General features: G+C 48.9%; 1 protein-coding gene across 1 annotated transcript in view; it reads right to left on the bottom strand.

Moving 5' to 3' along the window:
• LOC131383729 (ejaculatory bulb-specific protein 1-like) overlaps positions 1–20,957 on the bottom strand; it is a 40,738-nt gene extending 19,781 nt beyond the window's left edge. The window contains exon 1 of the mRNA XM_058440301.1: positions 20,885–20,957. The gene's annotated coding sequence lies outside the window, so the exon portion shown is untranslated. The remainder of the gene's footprint in view (positions 1–20,884) is intronic.
• Positions 20,958–21,651: the final 694 nt, after the last annotated feature.

Raw genomic sequence — 21,651 nt, 5'->3', positions numbered from 1 at the left:
GGTGGGGGCCGAGCCCATCTCTTGGGGATGGCCCTAGCTTGTTTTTCCTGGCCCCACTCTTCATGGCACCACTACGGTCACTTTCGGAGAGATCCACCTCCCGGCCCCCGCCTGCTCAGGGCTGAAATCCTGCAAGGCAGACTGAAAGCTGGACCCGCAGGCTGTGGTGTCAGCCTCCTGGAAGCCCCACGGACTCTGAAAGCCCGGGGAAGCGGCCAGCAGTGAGGCCCATTGGGCGGCGCTGGCCAGTGTCAGGTGGTTGCAGAAGCGGCAGCCTTTGCAAGTCTCTGGCACGGTGACCAGGCTGGAAACGGGAGATGGTGGCCTCGCATTTGACCTTTCACCTCCTCTCTACTCAATAGGCCTAATTATTGCATTTGTCTGTCACTGGAGCCACAAATGATCCATTCAGGTCACGGAGGGGAGGCTGCCTGTGCAGCGCCTGTCTGGAGAGTTCCACTAATTGTATCCTTTGGGCACAGTTTGGCGGTGGTTTGCTCAGGGTGGCATTTTGAGGGAGACGCTTCGTGCCACGTGCCCCCAGGGGAAAGGATGGCACCGTGTCCTGGGCATCCTTCTCAGTGAGGTCCAGGCTTCTGGCTCTGTGGGCACCTGAGGATGGAAACATCCTTTCTTGGGCCCTGGGTGTGAATTCCAGGGTGTGTTGTCTGCAGCTTCGCCAGTGCTCACTGTCTACCCCAGGGCGGTGCTCTCCAGGGTTGGCTATGGTCCCCAATACCCAGGATCCCCCAGCCTGCTGCGCACCAGAGGAGCCCACATTTCCCAGCCTCCTTTGCAGTTGGGTGACCATGTAACCCAGTTCTGGTCATTGCCTGTGAGCCAGGGATGTGTCACCGCTGGGCCTGGCCCATAGAAGCCCCTGTGTCTGATCCTCACCATCTTTCCCCACTTGCCATCAAAATGGAAGGATTCCAGGAGCAGGGGGCGGGGGTACAGGATGGGGGAAGCCTGGCCCCAGGTGACTCTGGGGAGTGCAGATAACTACAGCACCCCAAGCTGTGTTATAGGCTACGTGAGCACAAGATAACATTATTTAGTTAAGTCATTCAGATTAGGTTTGGTATATTTAGTGTTGAGACATGGATGTTTAGCGCTTGTTTAGCACTTGGCCTACTCTGACTCATGCACTTAGGAGCGGAACCCCACTTTTATCTCAGAAGCTAACATTTTCAGCTAGGAGATGATAATGTGACAGGCTCCCTTGCAGCTAGGATTGGTCAATGACATGTGAGTTAACATTGCTGGGAAGACCTCTGAGAAACCTTCTTGAGAAAAAAACCGACAAGTGTTAGCTCAATCCCTTTTCCGTCCTGCTGCCTGGGATGCAGATATGATGGCTGGAGTTTCAGCAACTGTCTTGAGCCATGAGGTGTTAGGGATATTAAAGCAAGAGATGGAAGAAGTTTGAGTCCCTGTGGCTGTGGGGCCACTGTAGTGACCCTAAACTCAATATATAAAATAATAAAAGAAAATCATAGTTTTTAAAACCACCATTATTTTTGTTTTTTTATTAAATGTATTGGTACCTAGTGCTACCAACTAAATTCCTTATCCATAAAAAAGTAGGTACCCTGCAACGATTAACTGAGGTGGTATGATATGTGTCAAGTGAGGCATGATAATACATGTAAGGTGAGGCAGGATGATATGTGTCTAGTGAGGCGGGATAATACATGTAAAGTGATGCTCCAGCTGCCTGTCTCTAGAACTGCACCATCCAGAACAGCAGCCGCCAGCCGCATGAGCCACCTGCATCAAAATTCACCCCTGCTGGCCAAATTTAGGACAACTGGAGCAACAGGATGAATACTGGTCATAAGGAATTCTAACCCAGAGAATAAAATAGGAATTCGTGAATCCATATTGGTATAACAAATAAGTGGAGGGGAAGGAAAAGCTCTTTCTCATAGTAAAACTAAAAACTTGGTGGGACCCCAGCTCCACCCCTCCCTGATGTTTGGCTCTGAGTGAGTTCATGGAGGCAAAGCTTCTCCATGGGCATGCTCATCCATCTTCACAAGGTCACTGGGAGGATCACCCTAGAAGAAATGTTGAGCCCAGGGTTCATCCAAAGGCACTGCAGCTAATATCATTACTGCTACTAAACCCAAGTGAAACAAAGAGCAAAAGTTTCCACCTGAAAGCAAATCTAAGAGTGTGGTGGGTAGAGGAGGCAGGAAACCCCATCTCTACTGAAAATATAAAAATTAGCCAGGCATGGTGGCAGGCGCCTGTAATCCCAGCTACTGGGGAGACAGAGACAGGAGAATCACTTGAACCAAGGAGGCAGAGGTTGCAATGAGCCGAGATCAAGCCCTTGCACTCCAGCCTGGGCGACAGAGCAAGACTCTATCTCACAAAAAAAAAAAAAAAAAAAAAAAAAAAAAAAAGAAAGTTTAAAGAATACGTAGGAAAATACTGTAGAATTTCTAACCTAGCTATAAGTAAAATGTTTGAAAACAATGGCTGGGAAGGAAGAAACATTAAGTATAATCTTCTAAAGTTCTTATATTGTGCATGAAGTTCTGTAATATCATTTGAAGGTAAATAAATAAGTTAAAGATGTATGTATATTATAAACCTTAAAGCAACAACTAAACTAGCAAAACACTTATAGCTAATAAGCCAACAAAATATAAAATAAAGTATAAAATAATAATCCAAAAGAAGGCACACAAAGAGGAAAAAGGAACAAAATACAGATTAGACAAATAGAAAATGATAGCAAAATAATAGATGTAAAGCTAGAAGGCAGAGATTGTCAGACTGAATTCTTAAAAATCCAAGTATATACTGCCTTCAAGAAATGCATAGTAAGGCCAGGCTCAGTGGCTAATTCCTGTAATCCCAGCACTTTGGGAGGCCAATGCAGGCAGATCATTTGAGGCCAGGAGTTTGAGACCAGCCTGGCCACCATGGTGAAACCCTGTCTCTATTGAAAAACCAAAAATTAGCCAGATGTGGTGGCACATGCATGTAGTCCCAGCTACTTGGGAGGCTGAGGCACAAGAATCACTTGAACCTGGGAGGCAGAGGTTGCAGTGAGCCAAGATCACACCACTGCACTCTAGCTTAGGTGACAGAGCAACACTTTGTCAAAAAAAAAAAAACAAAAAACAAAAAACATGTTAAACACAAGACACAAATAGGTTAAAAATAAAAGGATGGGTGAGGATTCGTTATGCTAACACTACTCAAAAGAAAGCTTGACCGGGGCAGTGGCTCATGCCTGTAGTTCTAGCACCTTGGAAGGCTGAGGCAGAAGGATTGTTGTGCCCAGGAGTTTGAGATCTGCCTGGGCAGCACAGCGAGAGCTTGAAAAAAAAAAAAAAGAAAGAAAGAGAAAGAAAGGCAGGAAGGGAGAAAGAGAGAAAGAAACTGGGACTGGGACTGGGTCAGGGAGAGGATGACAACTCGCATAGTACCTGGTAATATTAAAATTTTTTGAATGACATAAGCTACAAAGCTCATTCAAGAAAAAATAGCCTATGTCTAGTAAAAGTATTAAATTTGCATGAAAATTCTTCCAACAAAGAAAACTTCAGGCTCAGTTTCACTGGTGAATTTTAACAAACTATTAAGGATGAATTATTACAAATTACACATCAAGTCTCCCAGATAATGAACTTAACCATTGACCCAACGCTGACCTAAATCAGCATTACCTTGATACCAAAACCAGACAAAGACATTACCAGAAAAGAGAACTATAGACCAATATTCCCCGTGAATATAGATGCAAAAATTCTATAGACAATTTTAGCAAATCAAATCCAACAACATAGCAAAAAGGATTATAAACTGTGACCAAGTAAGGTTTATCCCAGGAAGGCATGGTTGATTTAACACTCAAAATCAATGTAACTCATTATATTAATGAATTAAACACACACACAGTATCATTTCAATAGATGCAATAGATTGTCCTGCAATTCATTGAGGGCAGGGAAGAGGGCTTGGTGCTGGGAGTAACCGTGTGATCTTGAAGAAGTCAATTCCCTTCTCTGGCCTCAATTTCTCTTAAAATAAGTGATGGGGCCGGGTGCGGTGGCTCACACCCGTAATCCCAGCACTCTGGGAGGCCGAGGTGGGTGGATCACCTGAGGCCAGCAGTTCAAGACCAGCCTGGCCAACATGGCGAAACTCCATCTTTACTAAAAATACAAAAAAAAAAAAAAAAAAAATTAGCTGGGCATGGTAGTGGACGCCTGTAATCCCAGCTGCTCAGGAGGCTGAGGCAGGAGAATCACTTGAACCCAAGAGGTGGAGGCTGCAGTGAGCTGAGATCGTGCCACTGCACTTCAGCCTGGGCAACAAGAGTAAAACTCCATCTCATTAAATAAATAAATAAAATAAGTGATACAGTATTTAATTTAAAATAAGTGATTTAGTAAAATAAGCAATTTATAGCTAAGGTTATCTTATAATTTATTATCAAAGTGAGACATTTTTCAAGCAAAGGGCCCACTGTGATGAGTGTGCCGGGACCACAGCCTTAATTCAGGAAGGTCCTGAGGAAACCAGTATTACATTTGCCTTAGTTGAGCTCTGTAATATTATTCTATGCCGTCAGGGTGTTTGTAGCATGGAAAATCACTCACTGCATTTGATCTATGGGCGTCCATCACCCAGAAATTATTATTGTCCCTGTGGTCCCTACAGAAGCTGACTCTAGTCTTCTCATAAAGTAGGAGGGTGAATGCAATGCGGAGAACTTGACTCAGAAAATACAGAATAAATTTTTAGTAATTTTGAAAGTAAAAGAGAAAGACAGTTTGATGAATAGAGACATTTGTTCCATTTTGTTTTGCTGTTCTTGTTATTGAAATGACAACAAATTTCCCAATTTGACTTGACCACCATGCCATTTCTGTCCAGAAGCTAGACAATTCGCTGCTGGCCCTCACCTTGCTCATTGGGCAAAGATTCAAATGTAACTTGTCCAACTCCAAGAAGATCATATGTGCAGTAGAGCTCACAAAAAGCAAAATAATGTTTGAAATTGGCATCAGTCAGAATCATTGTGCCTGGGTCAGGTGACCTGAATGGAAGGCTGGGAGTGGGGGCTTCAAATGTTTACTATATTTAAAGTTTGGGCCTGGGCGCGGTGGCTCACGTCTGTAATCCCAGCACTTTGGGAGGTCGAGGCTGGTGGATTACTTGAGGTCAGGAGTTCGAGACCAGCCTGGCCAACCTAATGAAACCGCGTCTCTACCCAAAATACAAAAATTAGCCAGGCATGGTGGTGGGCGCTTGTAATCCCAGCTACTTGGGGGGCTGAGGCAGGAGAATCCCTTGAAGTTGGGATGGGGAGGTTGCAGTGAGCTGAGATTGTGCCATTGCACTCCAGCCTGGGCGATAGAATATAATAATATTCTCAAAAATTAATGCTCAAAAAATAATAATAATACAAATAGTAAAAAAAAAATAAAGTTTGGAGGGAGAGGCCCACCCACTTCTCAGAGCGAGCAATTGCCTGGAAACTGGAAGACTGGGGCAGCGTCTATTGTGCGCCGTGACCTTGGGCAAATCCCTTGATCTCTTGCATTTTAATTTCCTTGCAAAAAATCTGAGGTGGTTTGGAGACTCCACTAATAACAATACACGTAAAGACCTTTGCCAAAGCAAGTTCAATCCCATTCTCGGTGCTTTTTTCCGAAGTTATTTTTGTGTGCCAGTGCACGTATGTGACCGTATTTGATAAGGTATTTCCTGGAGGTGTTTGCGAAATTCCATCCAAGCCAGGGGGTCGCTGAACCTCAGGAACTGACCAACCCCTCCTCCAGCAGAGCACCGTGGGGGAAAGAGAATTCCACATGGACCCTATTTTTGTACCATTTTCCCTGAAATCGGAAGGCAAGATTCTGTCTCATGTCACATGCCGGTGGCTTTCCCTCCTGCGAGCGCTCCCACCCTCCGAAGGAAGGACTTCCCTTGGCCTCTTGCTTCCTTAGCAGGTTTCCTCAGACCCTTGCTCAGGGGAATGCCGACTCAGCAGGAAGACACCCGTGGCCAAGGGCTGCCCCAGGCCCTCACTATCTGACCGTGGATCCCACTTGAATCCTTTCCATTCCTCTTGAAGGGGCAGAGAGGGCTTTGCCCCACAGAATCATCAGAGATCGGATGGTCGCAGCTTTAGCTCAAGGAAGATGCCCCTCAAATGTGCTTCCTTCAAGCATGTAGGGACCTGATGGGAGGTGGTGCATCTTGCCTGTGCCATGGAGGACCCTTTGATGAGGTGTTTGGCTCATTGCCCACCACTTTGAGAAGTTGCAGGGGGCATCAGGGCAGAAGCAAGGGCTTGGAGTTTGCTGTCAAACTTCATCTCTCCCTTCTGGCTACGGATGGGGCTTGCTGGGTTATCTGGGAAAGGACTGCATGGGTTGCCTGACAAAATAAGGACACCCAGGTACATCTGAATTTCAAGTAATAATAAACGATTTTTTACAATAGCATGAAACATACTTTTATAAATGTGGTGTGTTGTTTATCTAAAATTCAAATGTACCTGGGCATTCTGTATTTTTATTTGCTGAATGTAACAACTCACACAGCGTCAAAAAACTGGCACACGGTAGGCTCACAGCAAAGCATTTCCTTCACGATGTTTGTCCATTACATAGATACTTTTTGTGAGTCTACTAGGCACTAGGCCCTGGGGACACAGCAGGGAATACGACAGTATCAGTTTCTTATGGCTGCCCTAACAAATTCCCACAAATCTCGTGGCAGAAACAACACACATTTATTAGTTTACAGTTCTGGAGGTCAGAAGTCCAGCACAGGCCTTACTGGGCTAAAATTAGGGTGTTGACAGGGCTGGTTCCTTCTGGTGGCCGCAAGGAAGTGTCTATTCGTTGTCTTTTCCAGAGACTACCACGTTCCTTGGTTTGTAGCCCCTTAATCGTCAAAGCCAGCAGTTGCAGTTTGAGTCCTTCTCATGACACCGTGGCTGGATCTATTTTGTCTCATTCAGAATCATCTCCCTACTTTAAGGTCAGCTGATTAGCAACCTTCATTCCACCTGCCACCTTAATCCCCCTCTGCCATGTCACCTAGTGGAATCCCAGGTTCCAGGGATTAGGATGCAGATGTCTTGGATGGCATCACCTGCTAGCCCAGGTCCCTTTTCCCTCCTCCTTTCCATGTCCAGCCCCTCTCCCAACCCAGAGGAACCAGGCACCAGCTCGGCTTCTGGGCCTGGAGAGAAGTCCTTGAGTGATGGTGATGGTGACAGCCATGATAGCAATGAGAGCAGCAGTCACAGTGATGGACTGTACGGCTCTCCAAGCACAGATGCTTCTGTGTGTTTCTTTCTTTCACCACCCAGTGATCCTGTGACTTGCTGGGTTCACACAGCCCGAGTGAGTGGGGATGTAATGGTGCATTACCAGGCTCAGAATCCCAAGCTTTCCCTCCACACCGCAGTCCACAGGACCACGAGCTTCCTCGGGGCAGGCACCATGCTCATCTTTGTGAGCAGAGAGGCTGCTTCAGCCAAGAGTAATGATGATCTGGACTCAGGGCTCAGGGCCAACTCCTGCTGGATGTATACCCGGGGGACAGGGGATGGGGGGGTTTGTCATCCATCAACCGGGGGGTCAATAGCCCACCTTGCGGGCTTGTTGTGAGGATTAAACGAGATTATCTAAGAGGGACCTGAGACATTGAGAGCCTCAGCAAACGGGAGTCAGGATTAAGACTCTGCACCCAGTCTTCCCCATGGGTCTGTGGGGCACGATCCTTGTGGTGTGTGCTGTGCTGTTGGAGGGATTGAGTGCACCGAGCAATGATCACCCACTCTCCAGCCTGAGTGCTCAATTCCATGCAAGAAAGCTTTCTGGGCTCCTACTGTGTGCCAGGCTCTGGGTGAAGTGCTGAGGACGCGAAGATGACTTAGGTTCAAGGCTTTGCCCTTTTATCTACGCAAGTTACAGATAAGGTCAGATTGCCTCCAAATAATTTGATAAGGTCATCATTATTATTATAAATAAAAAGAGCAATAACAACTAATCTGTTGAGAATTTATACGCGACAGTCACTATTCTAAGCGATTTTCTGGACTCCCGCATTTCCGTAGAGGGACCCGTGTGGGAGGTACTATTCTTATCCCTGTTTTACAGATAAGCAGGAAATTGTTGCTCTGCATGGTTACCTAGATTGTTCCAGGTCAAATGGCTAGAAAGTAACAGAATCAACATTTGAACCCAAGACCAGGAGTAAAAAGGGCTTGCAACAGGAAACATAATCAGGGGTGCAGTTCCTTTGGGACACGAACTGTCTACTGAAGCTGAATATAAGCACAGCCTCCCACCTGGAGATTCCACATTTAGGCACAATTGCAAGAAAAATGTGTACACGTCCACAAAAGGACCATCACCAGAGCATTCAGGCAGCATTGTTTGTAACAGCCAATGGCCAGAACTCCTTAAATGCTTTTCAACAGTAGGATGGATCAATGAATTATGGGATAGGTATACAGAGGAATATTACGGAAAAATGAGAATGCACAAATCTTGCCACACACAACAGCAAGGGTGCGCCTCCCTAATATAACACTTAGCAAAGGAGTCCAGGCACCGAAGGGTATGCCCTGTGTGATGCACTGTAAAATGCTCACAACCGGGTGCACAGGTCTCCATTTGCAGGGGCGTCAAGCTGGGCTGGAGCCGCTTTCCCCTGCTTGGTCGCAGGTTGGAGTTGGTGGAAAAAGGAAAGTGAGCAGGATCTGGAAGTTGGAAGTGGAGCAGCTGCCACGACCCTGAAAGTCCTTGTGGCTGTCCTGGGGAGAGACAGGCAAGGACGTGCTGATTGATGACAACTTGTTCTTGTTCTCTCTGTCTCCTTCCCAACTGCAAGCCTCACTGACCACCAGTGACCCAGGGACCACCAGTCACAGAAGCAGCTGTGCCCCGCAGATCCCTCCGCTGCCTCCCGTCCCCATTCCCCACGTGCCAGCTGGCTTTCTGGATTTCCCTGCAAGCTGCACTCACTGATGTTTCTGGAAGCCTCCCTGGGGAGGAACTTGCTTCTGAACCCCCCCAGTTCCTCCCACCATTGCGGAAGGTCTAAATCCCTGTCATAAATCTGTTATTCCACACGATGCATAGCAGTTCTGTCTCCCCGGTTGGCTGGGGCCTGATGAGCGTTATCAGGAGGCGTGAGTGGCAGCCAGGAGGGCACGGGAGCTTCTGGGCTGAGGGGCTGGCTCCAGGGCAGGGATGATTTCACAAAAATTCACTAAGCTGCATGCCCGTGATTTGCATACTTGTCTGCATTTTTGCTGTATTTCAACATGCAATCTTGAAAGGGTATTTTAAAGGGTGTTTTGCTATCACAGTCACTTTTATCTTAATGCATATTAAGTTCCCAAAACAGAGGCAGAAGGCACAGAAAACAGTTTCACTTGATGAGTCTGCCAGACTCCTGGGCTGGGATGAGCAGGGCAGGGAACGCCTTATCTTCTGTGAATTCCCAGGGCCTGGCTGCCCCCAACCCAGGGTGGGGCTCAGTGAAGGTCACTGAGGAGGCTGGGTGCACACAGCGGGGAAGCGGTACAGAGGGGGCCTGGGAGGAGGGAGGACGGGGATGGGGAAGGGATAGTTCCCATCTCTTCGGGAGGAGAGCCTTGAGTGGCTTGTCCTTTACATTTTAAGAGTCTCTTATCTCAGAGGACATTGCCCAGAGCAAGCGACGGCACTCAGAAACTCATAAACCGCTTTCCCACCAGCTCTTCAAGGGACCCTGAGAAAGACCCTCACTTTGGGATTGATGGGCGGAGACCAGGGGGATTCTCCGGACTCTGGCTTTCCTGGGTCTGAGTGAAATTTCAGTCTCTGAGGTCTCAGCTTCCTGCTAAGAAATGGCTTTTGTTTCTTCAACAGTTACTGAAAGCGGATTGCTATGGGTCAGGGGCTGTTCTTTCTCGGCCAAAATGGACAAACCTGTATCTCCCAAGGATCCCTGTCTAGGAAGGAATACAAAATAAGTTTCTCTGTAAATTACATATATAATTTTTATATAATTAACATACATATGTTAGATTTTATGTATAATTAATATGTAATTACATATCTATACGTATATTTGCATACTTTGTATATTGATTTTTTCCCACCTTCTCCTCTACTTTCTGTCCAGGCCCTGGTGCCACCCTCTGTCACCTGGGTCATCACAGTAGCCCAGAACACACCTCCCTGCTAGCACCTGGCCTGTCACTGGTCAGTTCTAACACAGCAGCCAATGTGATTCTTTAACACCTGAGTTGGGTCCCATCTCAGCCCTGCTCCGAACCCTCCAACAGCTTCCAACTCAGCCAGGTGTAATCTGAGGCTCATAACAGGGCCCAGGGCCTCCCCGAGCCAACCCTACCTGCCCCTCCCCCTCACGGCCTCCGCTCCAGCCTCCTGCCTGCCCCTGGATGCCCCCTGCACCTCTGGCCACCACACCATCTCTGCATCTCTGCTGGCTGCCCCGAGGCTTCCAAGCCTCCAGACATTCTTCCTGAGCTTGCCCAGGTGGGTTTTGGGTGGAAGTCCATTCATTCATTTAATGATGACGAATATTCTCTACTATAATGAGGAGAGTAAAAATACAGAGCTGAGGACGAACAGTCAAAAACAAAAAACCCAAAATAGTTGCTCTGGAGAGTGGCACTGGGCATGGGGAGGAGTAAAGCAAGAAGCCTGTGTTTTCATTTTCTTCCCAACTTTTAGGTTCAGAGGGTGCATGTGCAGGTTTGTTATGTGGGTGAATTGCATGTCGCAGGGGGCTGGTGTGCGATTATTTCATCACCCAGCTAATCAGCATAGTACCTGCTAGGTAGTGTCCATCCTCACCCTCCTCCTACCCCACCCTTGAGTAGGCCCAGTGTCTGTTGTTCCCGTCTATGGGTCCATGTGCTCTCATCATTAACTGCCACTTATAAGTGAGAACACGCTGTATTTAATTTTCTGTTCCTGTGTCAATTTGCTTAGGCTAATGGCCTTCAGCTGCATCCATGTTGCAGCAAAGGACATGATCTCATTCTTTTTGTGGCGGCGTAGTATTCCATGGTGCGTGTATACCACGTTTTCTTTAGTCTACTGTCAATAGGCGTTTGGGTTGGTTCCACATCTCTGCTATTGTCAACAGTGCCATGATGAACGCACACATGCATGTGTGTCTATTCCTTTCTGTCTATACCCAGTGACGGAATTGCTGGGTCACATGGAAGTTGTAAGTTCTCTGAGAAATCTCCAAACTGCTTTCCACAGCAGCTGCACTAATTTACATTCCCATCGACAGTGTGTTTTCCATGAAAGGCTGTTGAGGATTATTTGATCTTTCTTAACCACGTGCGTTTATTAGATCAGGAAAAAGAATAATACAAATGGGATTACGCCACTCCCCACGGAATCCCCTCCAATGACACTGGGGCTCCCAGAGCAGATCTCCGGTCCTCCCTGTGGACTCTGAGCCATGTTGGCCTGGCCCCACCTCCCTCTCCAGCCTCTGCTGCAGCCACACTCCACTTGAAGGCCTGTCACAGGGCCTTCGCACATGCAGTTCCCTCCCAGGTGCTCTTTTCCCAGCTGTCACTGTGGCCAGCTCCTCACCTTCAGGTCTCAGATTAAACTTCATCAGACCTTCCAATTCTAATGATCTGTTTGTGTGGTTATTTGACCATTTCCCCAGTAGACTCTAAGCTTCCGGAGGGCAGGGCCATGTCTGCTCACCCAGGGGTGGTTGCCTGCCCCCAGCACTGCCCTGGCTCATGTGGAGTCTCTGCAATTTTTTTGGACATAACAAACAATGTAGTAGTGATCTAGCCCCTGGGACAAGACGTTTAGAAGCCTCTCTCCCATGCAGCGCTGGTGCCATCCCCTTAGCCAACATGTCGGCACAATCACTGTCCTGTTTCTTAGGCCTGACCGGGGAGGCCACTGCGCAGGGGTGTGGGATCAGAGAACGTGGCCTGAGCAAAGGCTTGAACAGATGTGAGGCAAAGGGAGAAAAAGCGTCTCCCGCAAAACATCTCCCTAATGTCCTGACACAGGGGCTTAAATTCCACCATCAAAATCACTCCTTGGGAGTCTGGAAAGGCACCCGTGGAAGACAAATGAGATTGAAGGAGATAATGCCTGTGGCAGTGAAATACAGGGCGGGATAAAAAAGCAAGGTCTGGAATGTTCTTGCAGTGGAGAGGTGGTCTCGCCCCATCCATCTGGTATCATCGCAGACTTGGTTTCTGTGGGGCTCCTACCTGCCCCCAGCCTGGGTTCTCCCATGCGGGAGAGCGGCGGGCCCCTCGTCCTCACCACCAGGGGGCGCAGGGGAGCCCCATCTCAGCACCTGCAGACTGCCCAGGTTGGGGGCACAAGCCCAGCTCCCCCTTGGGTTTCATCCCCAACACCTGGAAAACTTGAGGAAACTTTAAAACACACACACACACACACACACACACACACACACACACACACACACAAACTGCAGATTCTTTAACCCCCGTCCCAGAGAATCTGATATGGAGTGGACCCTGGGAATTTAGTGGTTTTGTTGGTTTTTTAAACAAGTGCCTTGATTGAAACTGAAGTAGCCAGGTCCGTGAACCGTGAGTTCACTACAAACCGACTTTGCCCTAAAACCGCACAAAGGAAATTAGCCACAGTCATCCCTGATCATGAGGGGAATGAGAACAAAGGAAAAAGGAACCTAGATGAGTCATTCTTTTCTCTAATTTTCCACTGGCCATGCCCCCAATTTCCCCGGCCACTGTGGACACACAGGGAGGGAGGGCGCCAGGACGGAGCCAGGGCTTAGTTGTGCTGCTGTGACGAGAACAGGCAATATGAGGTTAACGAAGGTAAAGAGGCTGGAGGGAAGGAAGTCGTTAGTCCTGTCTGTGGATGCCCAAGACCCACATTTTAATTTTTTCACTTTTTCTCTGTTGGTTTCTTAACTCAGGTGCACATGGCCAACAAATTGCAGCCCTCAGCTGCTGGGGCACCATTTTCATCCCAGGCCTGACGGAACCCATCTCTCATTTTATTTCTCCAGTCCCCCTCCTGAGGGTTTCCTGCTCCCATTCCTTCTCACCATGTGGGCAACAGTTTCAATGGGTCTAAAGTGTGTTCTTAGTGTGGAAATAATTTGCATAAATGGTCTTGTGTTAAGTATTTCGTTCTATTTTTCTCCCCTCCCCACCCCCACCCCTCAGCAAGGTATTAAGACCCATCCACTGTATTGGGTCCATATGCACCGTCCCTAGCTGGCACCCCTCACTCCGTGGGGGGCGCCCCCATGCTGTACTGTCTGCTGTCCCAGTGGTGGGCTCCTCAGCTCTCACTGTCATAAACGACACCATGAGGGACATGGTGGCACGTGTCCCTTATGGATGTGTGAGAATTCCACTAGCTGCTCACCCAGGATGGGATAGGACTGCGCCGCTGTAGGGTGTGTTAATCTGATTAGCTGCAACTAGTCAGACTTTTACGCCCTAATTGTAAGAGAAAAAACTAACTTAGTAAATGCAAGTATCCCGTGACACAAATGCTGTTGGGCCCCAAAGGGCAGCACAGAGGTTTCAAAACTGAACACAGCCCCTTCTGACTGTTCCTCTCTGTGCATGTGGGAAATTACACTGCTCTTGTCCTTCACACTTCAGTTTCTGCTCAAATGTCCGCAATCAAGGTGAAGAAATCCTCTCTGTGAGCAAATACGGAAGAGGATTTGGGGATCCCCAGGGGGTGAGCTGGAACCACGGCATCGGCCTCATCTGGGAATCCACAACCCAGACCCCAATCAGAAGCTGCAGGGGTGGGGCCTGGAAGTCTATGTGTGAACAAGTCTCCAGGGGACTCTCAGACTTGTTGAAGTTTGGCGATAAATAAGGGCAAGCCTAGTTGATATCTAGGTAGGAGATATACATCAGGGGTGTCCTCTTTTGGCTTCTCTGGCTGGGCCACGTTGAAAGGAGAAGAATTGTCTTGGGCCATACCTGAAATACACTAACACTCACCATAGCTGATGAGCTAAACAAAGAAAATGAGAAAAAATTCATAATGTTTTGAGAAAGTTTAGGAATTTCTGTTGGGCCATTCGAAGCTCTCCTTGGCCACATGTGGCACTAGAGCCTTGGGTTGGACGAGCTTGATGTAGGTCGATCAATAGATGCAGATTGACTGATTGAATGAAGCTGGTTTTGGCAAATCGTAGAACACAGAAGGACAAGCTTGAAATTCCCCTCAGAGAGCATTTGGTGGTCTGACCCCCAGAATCTTCCTGGAGAAGAAGCCAGGAGTACTTAGCAGATGGGAGTGAGCTACCAACCATCTGCTTCAAACAGAAGGTCTCAACTGTTTTCCATTTTACAAAACACACATCGTGGGAAGGTTTCCTTAGAAAATAAGGTCCCAGGATACGATGAGCTGAAAACTCCTAACGCATTCCAGTCTCTCCTCATTTTACAGACAAGGAGACTAAAGCCCGAGAGATGAACTGCTTCCCTGAAGGTCACACAGCTATTCCTGGCAGAGGCAGGCAGACCGAGTTCATCTGCATCCAGGGCTTCCTGTGTGCACTGCACCAGCCCTACGTGAGTATAGGAAGGTTCTGGATGGGCTCTCGGAGCCATCGAGGCAATCCCGTGCGAGGCAGCCCAATTTGAGCCCCCCAAGGACCCGGAGCGAGCTTGCTGGGGCCTGCTCAGCCCTCCCCACTTTGCAGCCCACCCCCCGGTCAGAAACACGGAAAGCCAAGCTGGCACACAGCTGGCGGCTTCAGGTTCCCGGCCAAGTTCATTTTGACATTACAAGACAAAAAGCACAGGCGTATTCTGGTGGGACTGGCCGTTACTGTGGTGCCATTCAACAGGGTTTACGATTTTCCTGGAGCCTCTCGGCCGGGTGATGCCAGAGAGTAAGCCAGAAAAAGAAAATTCCTAGGTGACGTAAATGCAGTCACGACGCTTGCGAGGGGCATGCACTTTTCCTGCCCCGGGAAGGGGTGGGGTGTGGGGAACGGAGCCATTTTAGATCCAAATAGGGAAAGAGAAAACGAAAAAAAAAAAACAAAAAACAAAAAGCCCTGTGCTGTGTATTCATTTCATTGCCTAAGATCCTTGTGCACTCGCTGGCTTTGTTTTCCAACCAAATGCCTTTGACTTAATAAATGCTCTGGGCAATTAGCAGACAGGGGGCCCCCCATGAAATCATCAGAGCTGAGATCACTCGAAAGGGTATCAGACAGTCAGGACATTAATTGCATTATTTTATTTCCAGATAAAAGTTATTTTGGTGGAGCCAGGCTTGCCAGAGAAGAAGCTGATAAGATCAGATGCTGTCTCTTGCTGCCAGATATCCTATTAGGGGTCTCAGCAGACAGGGGATTGGGTGACGGTCCAGATCTGCATGGACAGCAGGGGTTTGTTTCAGGCCAGAGGAAAAGCCCAGGGTGCCTGAGGAGTCCCCTTAAGCCATGGAGAAGCCAAGTGGGCTATGCAGGCCCTCTGGGGGCTTTAGATAAAGCGAGTATGCTTCTGATGGCCATAGCCACAGCAATGGCTTTCACAGGAAAGAAAAAAAAAATCCCATTCTCTTTCTTTTTCAAGAGAGGGACTCTTGGTTCCTTAGTAAACATAGATGCTGGACTCGGTGCACAGCCTAAGGTCTGTCTCTCTCTTGGCAGTGGCCCAAAACACTCTCCCAAGCAAAAGGGAAAAGAAGACAGAGGGGGGTTGGGGATTGTGTCAGGTAGTGAGCTGTTTCCTGGAGAAGCCTGCGTCTGGTTCCAGAGGGAAGTGAGTTTCTAAGAGAAGGCATCTGTAGGAATTTTGCCCATCAGCGGTGACACCAGCACTGCTGTTGGAGGGATGAACAGCTCATGGACAAAGTCCTGTCTCCTCTCTCCCCTTCACCGTGTCTGTGCAATATCATTAGAATTGGCAGAGCCTTATTAAAAACAGTTGGCCACTGAGAGGCTATATCCCGTGTGAGACAGAAGCGCAGCTGGTAGGTGGTCTTACTTTTGGGGTGGGGTGTTCTAGAAGGTAACAGCCTCGAGGGCGGGAGGACCATGCTACCTCTTTCTCGGCGTCCGTAGGTGGTTCCTGCCTCCTTCCCTTTGGCAGGTGTGTGGGCAGGGTCGAGTGTGAAGGGATGCTCACAGGCACTGGGAAGATGACCTCGCTCTTGTGAAATGACAGAGGTGGCCTGGGAGGTGTCCCAGATGCTGGATTTAATGTGCAACACATGGTTCAGTCGGTCCCAATGTTGAGGCTGTAGAGAACGTACCAGAAGCGTCACAAATACTCAAGGAGTCGTGATTACTAGGATGGGGCTGTTAGGTCTATCTAGTACTTTGTAATTTTAAAGACGTGGCCAATCAATGTTACAATATAAACGGGATCCCATGGACTACCTTTCTACTTCAAACAACTTCAGTGGCATCCTGCTGTGGATAATAGAAGCTGATTCTCCTTCTCTCTCCTCCTCCTCCTCCTCCTTGTCTTCCACCTCCCTGATAAAGCATCCCCCAGCACTGACAGGGTATCATCATAATGACGGTTATATTGAAATATGTGAGTGCTTACTCTTTGCTAACCAAACTAAATTATTAGCTGCATCATTTCATCTCAACTTCATACAGTTATTATGTTTTTTCCTTTTCCTTTTATTGTGGCAAAATCTAGTTGATGTAAACCTTGCCATTTTAACTTTTTTAAAGTGAACATTTCAATGGCACTGGGTCCATTCGCGTTATCGCACCACCATCGCCACCGTCCAATTTCAAAACTGTTTCCATCCTGCAGAACTGGCACTTAGTACCCATTACATGACTCCCTCCTGCAGCCACGCTGGGAGCTGACCCTTTCCACCCATCTTCATACACTCGGGCGCTCATCCAGGGATCATCCTGTACCTCAGACTCCGCCAAGAACTGTCCAGCCCCAGGGCCTTTGCAAGCGCTGGTCGCAGTGCCTGGGATGCCCTCTCCCTGCTCACCACGTGGCTGGCTCTTTCTCATTCATTGGCCTCAGCCCAGTGGCCTCCTTCTCGTCAGAGAGGCCGCCCCTGCCTGCCCTGGCTGGCCGGCCCCTCCCCCACAATGACTCTATGACATCACCGTGTTCCTTCTCCTTGGAGCCCTCAGACCCTCTGAAACCCTCTGGTCTGTGTTTTGTTTCCTCCATCTCTATGTCTCTCTCCCCACTAGAAGGCAGGCCCCAGGAGGGCAAGCACCCGGCCTGTCCAGCTCCCAGCCGTAGCCCCAGGGCCGGGTGTGCAGTAGATGCTCAACAAGCCTTCTTTCCTCCCACCAGCCTCTCCTTCCCGCAGGGGCGACAGGACTTGGGGGTGTTTTTGGGGTCTAAACAACACAAAGGAAAGAGACGCTGAAGTGGGTGAGCTGGCCTCGCGCTGCACTTCCTGCTGGAGTTCAAAGTCAGCCCTGCCCCTGGAACTGCCACGGCCAGTTTAGATTGTTCCAGAATCCCCCTGCAGGCCATTCAAAAGGCTCCCAGCTGCTATCAGGAAATAGCTCAGGAAGGTCCCTGTTAAACACCACCCCCATCCCCATAACCCTGGGCACCCCCCTGCCACCTGCTATTTTCTATCTCTGAGAATTTGCTGACATTAGGCAAGTCATGTCTGTGGAATTATACAATGTTTGTCCTTTTATGAGTGGTTTGTTTCACTCAGCACCATATCCTCAAGGCTCACTCATGTCATAGCAGGTGTCAGAATTTCCTTCCTTTTTAAGGCTGAATAATATTCCACTGTATGGATGGACCACGTTCTGTTTATCCGTTCTCCTGTCACTGAACATTTTCGTTGCTCTCAGCATTTGGCTGTTAGGAATAGCGCTCTGAGGATATTTGTGCACACGTGTTTGCATGGATTTATTTTTCCTTTTCTTGCCTGTTCTTGGGTGTCATGGCCAAGAAGCCACTGCCAAGTCCAACATTGTGAAGCTTTCCCCCTATGTTTTCTTCTAAGAGTTTTGTAGTTTTTTTACGTTTAGTTATTAAGGTAATGCCTTTGATCCTTTTTGAGTTAATGTTTTGTATCTGGTGTAAGATAAGGGCTCAACTTCATTCTTCTGCATGTGGTGTTCAGTTTTCCAAATACCATTTGTTGAAGAGACTGCCCTTTCCCCACTGAAGGGTCTTGGCTCAAGACACTTGAATGTCAAATAAGTCAAAGGGCTTTCTGGGCTCTGTGTTCTGTCCCATTGGTCTGTCTGTCTGTCTGTGTGTAGGTCAGGACCACTGTGTTTTGCTTGTCATAGTTTTCTAGTAACTTTTGAAATCAGAAAGTTTATGACTTCCAACTTCCCGGTTTGTATTTTTACATTTTATATTTTGTCCCCATTTTACAGATGAGACAATGGAAGCTCAGAGAGGGGAACTGACTTCCAAGGTCACAGAACAAGCAAGGGTGGGACAGGATTTGAACCTAGGCTTGTTAGACCCCAGCCCCTTTCAACAAACATTTCTGTCTCAGCTTGGATCACAGAGCAAGAAAGTTACAGCCCTTTCCAGTCCCCTTCTTGTCCTGCTGATGAATTCAGCTGGGGTGGCAGCCCCGACACCTCTCAAAGGCTCTGATACGGTTTGGCTGTGTCCCCACCCGAATTTCACTTTGAATTGTAATAATCCCCACATGTCAAGGGTGGGGCCAAGTGGAGATCATTGAATCATGGGGGTGATTCCCCCATGCTGTTCTCGTGGTAGTGAGTAAGTCTCATGTGATCTGATGGTTTTATAAATGGGAATTCCCTGGCACAAACTCTCCTGCCTGCTGCCGTGTAAGACCTGCCTTTGCCTCTCCTTTGTCTTCTGCCATGAGTGTGAGGCCTCCCCAGCCATGTGGAACTGTGAGTCCATTAAACCTCTTTCTTTATGAATTCCTCATTCTCGGGTATGTCTTTATTAGAAGCGTGAGAACAGATGAGGCTCAGTGGACTAGTTGGTGGGGGAGGAGAAAGCAGCCCATGTTCCCTCTCTCAAGCAGGACCATTTTGTTTTCCTCAGTTTCCCTCTTCCACTTCCACTTGGGGACCCCCACAGCCATGGCCAGAGAGAGGGAGCTTGGGGTCCCAGTGCCTAGTACAAACTCACTCTGCCCCTCACTGCCCTTGGGGTCCCCGCTCTGTGGGTTCAGGGACCGGGGTCCACAAGGAACTGCTTGTCACCATTTTCCCACCCCCAACCCCAAAGGGGCTTGAGCATGTTCCCAGGCTCGCTTTCCCCACTGAAGGAGGGGTGGCTGTGTGAGTCCTTCCACTTCATGACCCTCTCTGTTTCCTTGTACGTTCAACAAAGCCTTGACTGAAGTCACAGTTCTCATCATTCCTTTCCTAAGCTTTCTTCAAACAGCGTGGTGCGTGAATGAGAACACGTGTTCTGTAGAAGGTGGGGCCACATAGCCCTGCCGACCGACCTTTACTGCTTTCTGCCTCTAAGGTGCAACCTGAAAGCACCTGCTGGAACCTTTGGGGCTTCCAGAGCCTGGAAGCAGGGGGATACTCTCCAGGGCTGCAGTCCACCTCAGACGCTGCTAACCACAGGTGTCTGCCTACACTTCGATTCAGATAACGTAAAATAAGCATGCAGCTCTTAGGCTTCTGAGCCACCCTTCAAGAACACAGCCACTCATGGCTAATGGCTGCTGACTGGAACCCTGGATGGCCCAGTCTAGAACTTTTCATCACCCCAGAGCATCCTGGGCAGTGCTTCTCCCGGGAAGCCCTGCAGGCAGTGACCTCCAGCTCTGAGCCTGATCCCACACAAGCTGGAATAAGACAGCCCAGGGAGGCTGCCCACAGCCGCAAGCTCATTTCTCCTGGGAAATCACACATGGGAGATGCCAAGAAATTAGAATAGAGGATGCTCCAGAGCAGACGCTCCTGTTTACAGGTACCTGGTTCTAGACAATCACCCATGAAAGGAAAATGGTGATATCTAAGAAACAACGGAAAGCATGGGCTCAACCAACGAGGTCGTAAGGAGCTCTAGGATGGGGGTGTCGCAGATGTCTCGCACATTTAGGTGGGTGGAGGGTTTCGGAGCGTGACTGGTTGATAATAACTGATGAGCACCATTGGCGGACGGCGACCATGCCAGGCATATAGCAGGGTGCTGCGTCTTCTCTAATTCTCACTGCGGCCAATGAGTTTAGAGATTTTCACTCCCATTTTAGAGATCAGCTGAGACACAGAAAGGTCAAGCAGCTTCCTCAGTCAGAAAAGGGGCAGAGCCAGGGTTCACCCCCTCGCAGAGCTGTGCACCAGTTCTGCAGAGCCCAGGATGGCGTGAGGCCAGTGGTGAGGGACAGTGAAAGGCCTAAAGAAAGAGGAGGACAGAAAAAGGGCCTGTGTTGGACAGAGAAGGAGCGATTATTGAGGCGTGAAGGTCAGGCTCGTGGAGGGCACTGGCCTGTGGTCTGCAGTGGCATTGAGAGCATGCGTTGGTCCTTCCACAACCATGTATAGCTGGTGCCCTTGGAGATTCCATCTGCTCTTTCCTATGGGGTCTGTGAGGTTGGACTTAGGGAGCCCATTTCATGGACCTGAACACTGAGTATCAGAGGGAAGGGTTTACATCTGAGATTCACCCAGAGGGGGCCTGGGGAAACACCTGGTTGTTGACAGCAGCAGATCTCAGACTTTGGCTTGTATGAGGGTTCCCTGGAGGGTCTGTGACAGGGACGGGGTGGGGCTGAGAATGTGCATTTCTAACGCACAAACTCTTTTCATCCTGCATAGCTGAAACTCAGTACTCATTAAACAACTCCCTCCTGCAGCCACGCTGGGAGCTGACACTCTCCACACATGCTTCATGCACTCAGGTGCTCATCCAGGGATCATCCTGTACCTCAAATACCTCCAAGAACTGTCCAGCCCCAGGACCTTTACACACGCTGGACCCACTGCCCGGGATGCCCTCTTCTGGCTCACCACGTGGCTGGCTCCGTCTCATTCATTGGTCTCAGCCCAGTGGCCTCCTCATCAGAGGGGCTGTCCCTGCCTACCCTGGGCTGGCCCACCCCCCGCCCCACAATGACTCTGTGATGTCACTGTGTTCCTTCTCCTTGGAGCCCTCAGGGCTCTGGAATCCTCTGGTCTGCGCCCAGGTGGCACTGCTGCTGCTGCTGGTCCAGATACCACCTTTTGAGAAGCACTGGTGTAAGGAACACACCCCTCCCTGCTCATTCAGTTGAGGCCTCTCCTCAACAAGATGTCTTTGCATTTGCTGTTTTTGGATTGTTTTGTTTTGTCTTGCCGTAAAGATGTGAGATGCTGCTCCTGGGACTCCAGGCTGATTTCTGACACCAGCATGTCTGCATTTTTGCAGAAGACCAGAGAATTCTGGGGTTCGAAGCTATGAGGTTTTGGGGTTTCTCTGAGGCTGTGGTGGGAGGAAGACCTCTCCTCTGAGCCCTCTCTCCTCAGCCAACCAGGAAGCTCAGAATTCCACAGCCTCCCTGACTCCCGCCTCAGCAGGCACCAAGATTGCTGTAATTCGGCCCTTGCAGATCTTGCAGGAGTTCAACTCATCCTGAATCGGGCTCCTTTTGACCTGGAGTATTTTGTAGGCTCTTTCTTATCAACAAGCTATGTATCCCAGGGAAACTCTCCCCCCTCTCCCTG

The sequence above is a fragment of the Hylobates moloch genome, unplaced genomic scaffold (genome assembly GCF_009828535.3).
Source record: "Hylobates moloch isolate HMO894 unplaced genomic scaffold, HMol_V3 SCAFFOLD_6, whole genome shotgun sequence".
NCBI classification, from domain to species: Eukaryota; Metazoa; Chordata; class Mammalia; order Primates; family Hylobatidae; genus Hylobates; species Hylobates moloch.
This window is presented reverse-complemented; position numbering and strand designations above follow the sequence as displayed.